Genomic DNA, 8,919 nt, shown 5'->3' with positions numbered 1-8,919 from the left:
TCACCACGGCGCCGGCCACGTCGTCGTCGTCGGTATTCAGGAGACAGGCAGCAATGGCCAACTGGTTTGAGTTGCTCTTTCGATTTCGGTTGCGGCGCTGTGTTGAGTTGAGTTTGTCTGGCAGCAACAGCTGAGCAACAGGTGAGAGAGCGCTGCTTGACATAATCGAAACCGAAGTTGCGCTCTCGCATGCCTCAGGTGTGTCTAGGCGGTGTCTGTCGTTGTGTGTGTGCGAGTGCGTGGTAGATGTGGGTGTGTAGTTGCTGACAAAAAGTCGTTGGGTTTTAAAATTCATTAAAGGAAGGCTGCAACTACAGCAATTTGACAAGGTAAACTCAACGAACTTCTTTGAACCGACCAAATCAACTCTCTGTCTCAGTGCGTGGCTCAATGTCTCAATGAGCAGGCCAACTGACACTTAGTACTGCGATTACGCCCACCGCTCTCAGCTGAAAGAGCTCTAAAGGCGGCTTATAAAATTCCGGATAATTCAGCTCAAGCGTCTGGATAAACACAGGTAGACAGTTAAAGCAGAGATTCGTCGATTTTATGATGCCAATGCCACGCTGCGCCTCAATCGAGAAAAATACCTGAATATGCAATTTTTGAAATGCCATCAATGCTAACGAAGACGCGCCCAGAAACCGTCCGCACACATCAGTGGCTGCTCACAATTCTGATCAGTCAAAGAAATGTGACTCAATGCGGCATCAAAGCCCAAAGACGTCAAAAGGCATAAGCCCAAAGGCGAACCTTGCCCACAAATTTCATGGAAATGTGCAGAGCTGTCTGTTGGTGTTACAATTGCTGTTGTTGTTCGAGTTGTTCGAGTTGTTTGAGTTGTTTGAGTTGCTGCGGTTGTAATTTTAAATGCAAAAATTCCAAAATGCGCTAATGCTATTGCACAAACTTTGGCCAAGTGTACACCACAATGGCACTGTGCTACAATTTCCATTGTTAGTCACACTGTGGGCTGTCGTTGTTTTTGCTGCTGCTGCTGCTGCCGTTGTTGCTTATCTGCCAGACATTGAACTGCTGTTGCTGCTGCTGCTGGGGCTGCTGCAAAGAAAAACAACAATAAACGGCAACGTTGCAACTTTAGTTATGCACTCATTTTTTTGTTTTTATATTTGAATGGGGCAACCAAACAGGCAGCCAGCTGAACATGGCTAATGTGAACAACAAAAATAATAAGAAAAAATAACTTAACTCTAAGCTGCAACGATAAGTTTTGGCAGCCCTCTGACTCACAGCTAAAAAATGATTTTCATTAAAATTTATGTGACACAAATCTATGAAAAAGAATTTCTTATATGTCTAATGGAAAAACGAAAAGCTCTGTAATTAAAATAATAGAAGTAAAGCGTACATATTTAATTAACATTACATGTATACTGAGAGTCTCAGTCTGGCACTTAAAACTGGCCTACGACAACATTCTTTTTTAAGCAAAGATAAAATACATTTATACTATACAGGTTATTGTTTAGTTGAATCTAATTTGTGCCAACCCATTCATTGTTTTCATTGTGTTTTGAGACCTCATAGCTAAGAGTCACTTGATGAATAAGCAACAAATGCCAATCTTTGAGATTTCTTGCAGATAATTCTAAGCGAAAATACTTCGTATTTAGTGAACGTTCCCATTTTAAGTTAATCACTTTATTGTTAGACTTGAACTATCTACAAATGTCACGTGAATAGATGATAATACGCCCATAGGAACACGATCCGATAAATTTTATCAAAGGGAAGAAAACATATATGTATCTATAAAATATAAATGTTTTTAGTACATCACATTATTAAAACAGTCATAAATAAATACAAAAAAAAACAAAAAAAAAAATTAAATAAATAGTTGTATTATAAATGTGTAAAACATGCGGTTCATCATGTGTGTCCATTATAAGTAGTTTTCCCTTGACACATTTAATTGGCATACAAAAATATATTTAAAATATTAGTTCCCAATTATCAATGGCACCAAAAATAGTACCATTTGTAAATATAATGTCTACAAGTTAAAGTGATTTCCGATTTAACACGCACCAAAGAGTGTATCTAAAAATATGTTAAAATTTAATTCGGCCAGGGCGCACATAGGGCATACATAAATATTTGTATATATATTCCAAAATTTAAGGTAAATATCTTCAATTTCCTTGCCTATGCGCAACATGCAGAAGGACGCACAGCAAGATAAATGAGTAAAATAGTAAAATAGTTTATCAGAGTTAAATATGCACCTTTTTGCATAGAGCTTGCTCAAACGAATGACTTAGGCAACGAACTGTTTTCTGTTTCAATCCGTTTGAGGTTGGTTTGCCAAACTTTAAACAAAACACAAAATCCACTCGAAGTCGCACACCTCTATTTTTAGGGCAAGGACAATATCATATGTGGTAGATGATGTTTTCACATGACATGCTTTGAGTCATTCGGCATTCTCTTACGCTTATTCAAAGAAATGCCGTTTCTCAGGCTTATATGTAGAACGTGGTTAGTGTGTTCCTATGATGTCATCTCTTTGAATATCATTCCGCTCATGAGCATTTCGATCCCGAATATATGACTTATATATGTATTTCGGCTGGGCTTTCAGTTTTTATCAGCGTCTGCGCTTTCTGGCCAACAAGCGCAGCGGTCTTTTTGAACGCATTTTATATACAACTAAATGGAAGTAGGTATATATACATATATACACATATGTATATATATATGTATATTGTCTGCAGCATCAACCGGTGTCGCTCGGCGTCGCTTTTGTTTGTTTTATATATATATACGAGTATATGGAGTAGCATGCTCATATATACACACATACATACATATTTATCTGTCTGCCTGCTGGCTTGCATTGAAATGCACGCTCTGTCTGACTGTCTGCGTATGTGTGTGAGTGTCTGTGTGTGTGTGTCTGCTTATATAGGCGTATTACATACAAGTCTGAGCCATGCGTTTGTTTTCGACTGCGTTGCTTTACTTTTACTTTCATATGCAACTGGTTGCTGCTGCCAACGACTTGAATGGGGAAGCAACAGCAACAGCAACGGCAACGGCAGCAAATGCGAATGTGCTTTGGGTGGCTCGCTTGTGGTCGAGCAGTCTCCACGACACGGACCACAAATGAAATTGTTTATAAAGTGATTGTCAATCATTTTTGGTGGCATGTCGCTTAACCGCCTTGACAACACCACAAACACACACACACACGCACACACACACACACAGATTAACAGCAGCTGCTATACATACATTTAGGCACATTCGCTTGGCCATATGCTCAATTAACTTTTATCAATTTTTATTTTGGTCATATGTATAACATATTTATGTAGTATATATATGTATAAATGAGTTTCGATTGCATTTATATCAGGCCAAGATTATTTTGATTTACTTAGCCAGCAGCCCACAAACCAAACTGTATTGACGCAATGAGATCCAAAGCATTTAGCTCCATTACAAAAGCAATTAGCTAAACGGTTTTAATGGCCAAATAAGGAAACCCAAAACGAATTAAAGCACACACATTTGTTGCTATCTGTAACTATTTATAATTGCAAAATAGATTTCTTTTTATAACATGTGTTTCGGTTTTGGTTTTGGCTTTTAAGTTTGGAGTTACGAATAATGAAAACCTCTATCTGATTTGACGCGCAAATTTTCATGTGTAACCAAAATGAAGACATCAGCAATGAACATTTATTATATATATGTATATATATATATATATACATATATGCATGTATATATATGTACTCGCCGTATTGCCCTCTCATCAAAATTCGCTCGCGCTTTTATGTAACGTGAAAATATAATTTTGAATTGGCATTCGTCTCATTTCTATGTAGATTTGATGCCAAGAAAATTTTAAAACTTTCGCTGGTATCACATTTCGTGATTAACTGATGACAAATCTCACGCATATCGAATCACTGAGCCAAACTTAATTCAGAGAGTTATGGATGTCAAAATAAACAGAGAGGTATTTGTATAATAATAAATACAAATATTATTTAATATCAATTTGATAGCTGCTGGCAAAATTTATTTCCCAAAACGTAGAGCATAATTTAAGTTTAAAGATTGAGTTTCTTCAATCATCAATTCATTTCTGAGAGGTTTGTGCATTGTCTTACAGAAAACTAAGAGTGGACTAAGGAACTGAAATAACATAAATTCAATCCAATTCCAATCTCTCATAAGATTACAAAGATTATCCATATTAACTTTGATAAGTATAAACATATTAGTCCTTATACTCATTTATATGCCAATAAGACGTAAGACAACATATATGGTCTACAAAGTCTACATGAATATATACATAAATCTGACTCTCAGACTGTGGAAAATATATTTATTTTTTCTGTAGACTTTCCACAATTTCATACTCAGTCAATGGAGGAGTACAACAGTAACTCATTTAAACTCAGTTCATCTAACATTGCCCGAAATTATATTTACAATTTGAATATTTTTATTAATATAATCAACAGCAATATTCAAAATACAAAATCAAATTAAAATAAAAAATATTATAATTGCCATAAATAATATCGTTAATGAGTCGAAATTATCAGCGTGTGCAGGCTACAATAAGCACGAGCACAGATTTAAGATCTGAAATAAGCAGCTTCAATATATTCGAAATCTTTTGTGTTTATGTGGGGAGAGCAACAACGAGCAACGAGTTGTCTGGAAGGCAGAAAGATATTTCTCGATTATAAAATAAAGAAATGAACTTGCGCTATCTGTGCACACCAATTAAATGTAAAAGACGTGAAAGAGTATTTAATCTTCAGCTTTTCATAGTTAGTTGTTCTTAATTCAAATTAAAGACTATTAAAAAACTGGTGTACAGGTGTACAAGTTTGTTCAATGCTAAGCACTGTATGAAAAGCTATTAGAGCACACAAACACACGCACAAATGTCATTGGCTAAGCTCTAGCTCGAGTTGTTTTGCGAGTCTAAATGACCCACAAAAACAAAAACACTTTGGAGTGTCATTTGAATAGTCGTTTGACATGTTGATGCCAGGTGCAAGAGTCGTTGACACATTGGCCAGTCAATCTATTAGCCATGACCATGACTTCAGAGTGATCCACGAGCAAAGCAACTTGCCTCAAAAAAATAAAAGTATATTAGGTTAATTATATGCGATGCGAAACAAAATCATAATAATTATAAATGAAATACAATAATGTCAATCTTTTGTTGTCGCTGGGCCGAACCAGATTTGTGAAAGTTTTCACACAGGAAGCTGGCCAAGATTGATGTAATACCTTTTTGTTTTTACTGCCCTCCCATCAGAAATGCAAATGTTTATCCAAGGCTGTTGGCGACAACGTTGTTAACTGCATACTAAATACGACTCGAAACAATGTGATTCAGATTTGTCATATTCGATACGAGTATCGTAAAAAAAAAAATGGTCAAAATCGTATATATATAAAAAGTCGTCAATCGACCTTCACGAGCTGCGAAAGTTGGTTCAGAGACGTCACGAAAATGTTCGCGCAGGTCGAGAAAAAAACCGAAATTGAATTTAATGGGCAACTGTTTAGTATTTAGCAAGCGTAGAGAATTATGTCAGGTATTTCTGATCTACTCAGCTCAAGCTGACTCATTGTAGGGTTATTTTGGTCACTGAGCAGCCGGAGCTGACGTTCAATTAGACTCTCAATGCGAACCTAAAATAGCCATATTGTTAAGTCTGACTATACATGTACCCAATTCATAATTAATAACCCCCATGAATTAAACATAATAGAAACATGGGGTTTTTTCTGTTTATCTTGCTTTTTTAGCCCACTTTAAAGCCATAAAATAGATAAGATATAAAGCTTCAAATAGCAGTTAGAATAGCCATTATGATCGTGCATCTCAGTCTCAAGAGCAATTCAAGATATTTTTGAAATATCACACTAAAAACCGAAACAAGACACAAAACGCTGACCACGAAAACAAAGCGCCCAAGGAAATTAATGAAACTAGAAACCACTTTTTGATGACCTTCACAAAATGTAGTCAAACAAAGTATTTTGGTCAGAGAGCATTCAAAATGAAGCCATTCACGTTAGTGTTGGGGCTATTACTCCATATTGTATTTTAGCTGAGATGAAATACGATTTTCTATTCGAGAACTAAGAGAAATTCTAGCTTTTGCCTATGCAATTTCCACTTTGCTCCTTTTCCTGACTGGCATTAACCACGCCCACTTTCCGGCATACTCTTACATCACATTGAAAACGAACTTTACTATTTTGCAACTTTTTAATATAAATGTAAGTTAGGCTCGACTCATTTATAAGTATTAGTATTTCATCCGCTTACATCTTAAACAACTTCGTCACTCTGCAAACATTTTTCATTTGGCAACTTCAAGTTCAATTCCAAGCCTGGCCAACAGTTAAATCATTAATGAAATACTTTGGATCCGCTTAGCGCATAATTGTTAGCTCGAATGCGAACATATTATATCGCAGACAATGGCAGCCGACCCCCTGCAAATGCAGGCCCGTGCTTAGACATGCAGCACACTGTGCGTATGCGCGATTTGGCATGCACGAGTGAGCGAGACCGCGGGCCTAACTAAATTTATGTGTCTAGATATAAATAAATGTAAAACTCGTTAATTATTTCTTATTGTTGCACTTTATGGCGCGTTGCAAAATTGTTGATAAGCGCCTAATTTGATTATCAGCGCTTGAGTGGGGCAGGCCATTAAAACTGATTAAATGCGAGAGGCCTTACATCGTTTAGACTATGTATTTGGGTCAAAACTGGGCAACATCTTAATTGGCCTGATTCGAAGCAGAACTTGTCATCGCGCTGGCTATGCAAACGAGGCTGGGTGCCAAAATTTATAAACGAATCGCCACATGAATAATGTAAATGTCTATATTGGAAAAATGTTGTTAATTGCGCACCCTATTGATATTTAGCACAAATTCCATAACTGGTCGCCCGACACAGTCATAATTCGATTTGCGTTTGCCGTCTAATCGAAATGCCGGTTCAGAGGCTTAAGCCGGAGCAAAAGTTGTTGCCGTTGCCGTTGTGTTTGTCGTTGCCGTGGCTGGAGGCGCGTGTGCACTTCAGAAGCAGCTTGACACCAGTTCGACAAGAATGCCAAACAGTCAGCTGAAGGTAGACCACTTTCAAGCACAGCACGCAACCAGATCGAGCCAAGAACTAGCCGGCTAAAAATGGCTGAAAATATCTAACATTGCGGCGTATATAGTGGACGGACTCCAATGCCTTGTAAGACATAACATATGTGGACTGACTAACAGGGCAAAAGTGAACTTTAACTATTGTGAATATTACTATTAGACTATTTGTTATCATTATTACTATTACTATTACTATTACTATTACTATTACTATTACTATTACTATTATACCTTTAATAATCATTATTCTAATTCATTAACATTTTTTATTATCATTTTATTATGTGTAATGTATTTTACTCATCATCATAACATCATCATCATTATCATCATCCTTATTACTTTTCAGATATACAAAAGTAAAAGAAATATGATGGATATTTTTTGGACAGAGTATCTCAGCATGACTTTCCCATTTGCTATATGAATTTTTGTTAATAATATATTAATAGTTTTTGTGTAGCATGTTGAATGAAACCCGTTGCGCGTGAGTTGCGAGTTTGCCATGGAAATTCTAAATGACTTGCGCGTTGGCCATTTGCAAAATTTTAATGTACATTTCACTAAAAACCACATCAAGCTGTGGCACAACTTTGTTGTCACAGTCTTGTCAAAGACCTTGACTTTCTTTTCAAAATTTTCTTCGGCGAGTACAATTAGCCAGACGTCATAAAAAACGAAAAATATACAAAACGTTGACATTACATTGCGCATTTTGAAAGCAAAAATGTTGATCTGTGTATAGAAAGCCAAAGTTAAAGCCAAAGACATACATATGTACATAGGTAAAGCTAAAGCTAAAGTTAAAGCTAAACTCAAAGCAAAAGAGTTTTGTTACTGTTTACTCATGCATGCGGCCAACGGAGTTTCTACTACAGCTCGTGACATTTCACTTTTGCTTTGGGCTGCTGATGATGATGATAATAATAATAATAATGATCCACACTAATATGCATATGAATTCTCAAGCTTTTCATATGCAAATCTTGTACGCAAGTCAAAGTTCTAAATCTTTCAGCAAATAGCAAACAAATAAACGGATTTACCAATTTCTATTTCGGATAAAACACAAAAGGTGTGCATAAATTTACAAGTTGAATTTTACTTTGTGTTGTTTTAGCTCAACTACAATGGAAAATTAATTAAAGATTTGCCAACTTGCCAAACACTGTTAAGCGCCTTCCGCCTGAGCATAGTCTGTCAGTGTGTGTGTGTAAGTGTAAGTGAGAAGCCCTGGGTGTGTATAAGCTAAGGTGTGTGTGTTCATGTGTACGTGTGCTTGTGTGGCAAGAGTTACGCATTTGCAACAGATCCCGACGCAGGTACCCATACATAACTAGTTTTCACTAAAACACACATTTCAAGGCAATAAACTATGTTTAAGCAAAGCCGGCAGACGGGTCCAAGGCGCGTGTCTGCACACAAAATGCATTTCAATTTCATTACGTTGGCTCGTTTGCTGCAGTTTTGTTTTGTTTGACGAGCTGCTCGTCTGGTGAATGTTGACCGTGCATGTCATTCGCATTTAGTTTTGAAAGTTGTTTGCTTCCTGCTGCTATTCACATATCGCATATCTTTGCCATTTTTAATTAAAGCAACAAATAAACACTACGCACAGCATACACACTTTTAATGACAAATGCAATTTGAATGCTCATCTCATCAGACCGATGGCGACAATGCATCTCAGTTAACTGGCATTCAATTAACTAGATTCTGCTTAGCTGGCGAAGG

The sequence above is a fragment of the Drosophila mojavensis genome, unplaced genomic scaffold (assembly GCF_018153725.1).
Source record: "Drosophila mojavensis isolate 15081-1352.22 unplaced genomic scaffold, ASM1815372v1 contig_16, whole genome shotgun sequence".
In the NCBI taxonomy this organism is placed as follows: Eukaryota; Metazoa; Arthropoda; class Insecta; order Diptera; family Drosophilidae; genus Drosophila; species Drosophila mojavensis.
The sequence above is the reverse complement of the archived record's forward strand: the minus strand, read 5'-3'. Positions refer to the sequence as shown.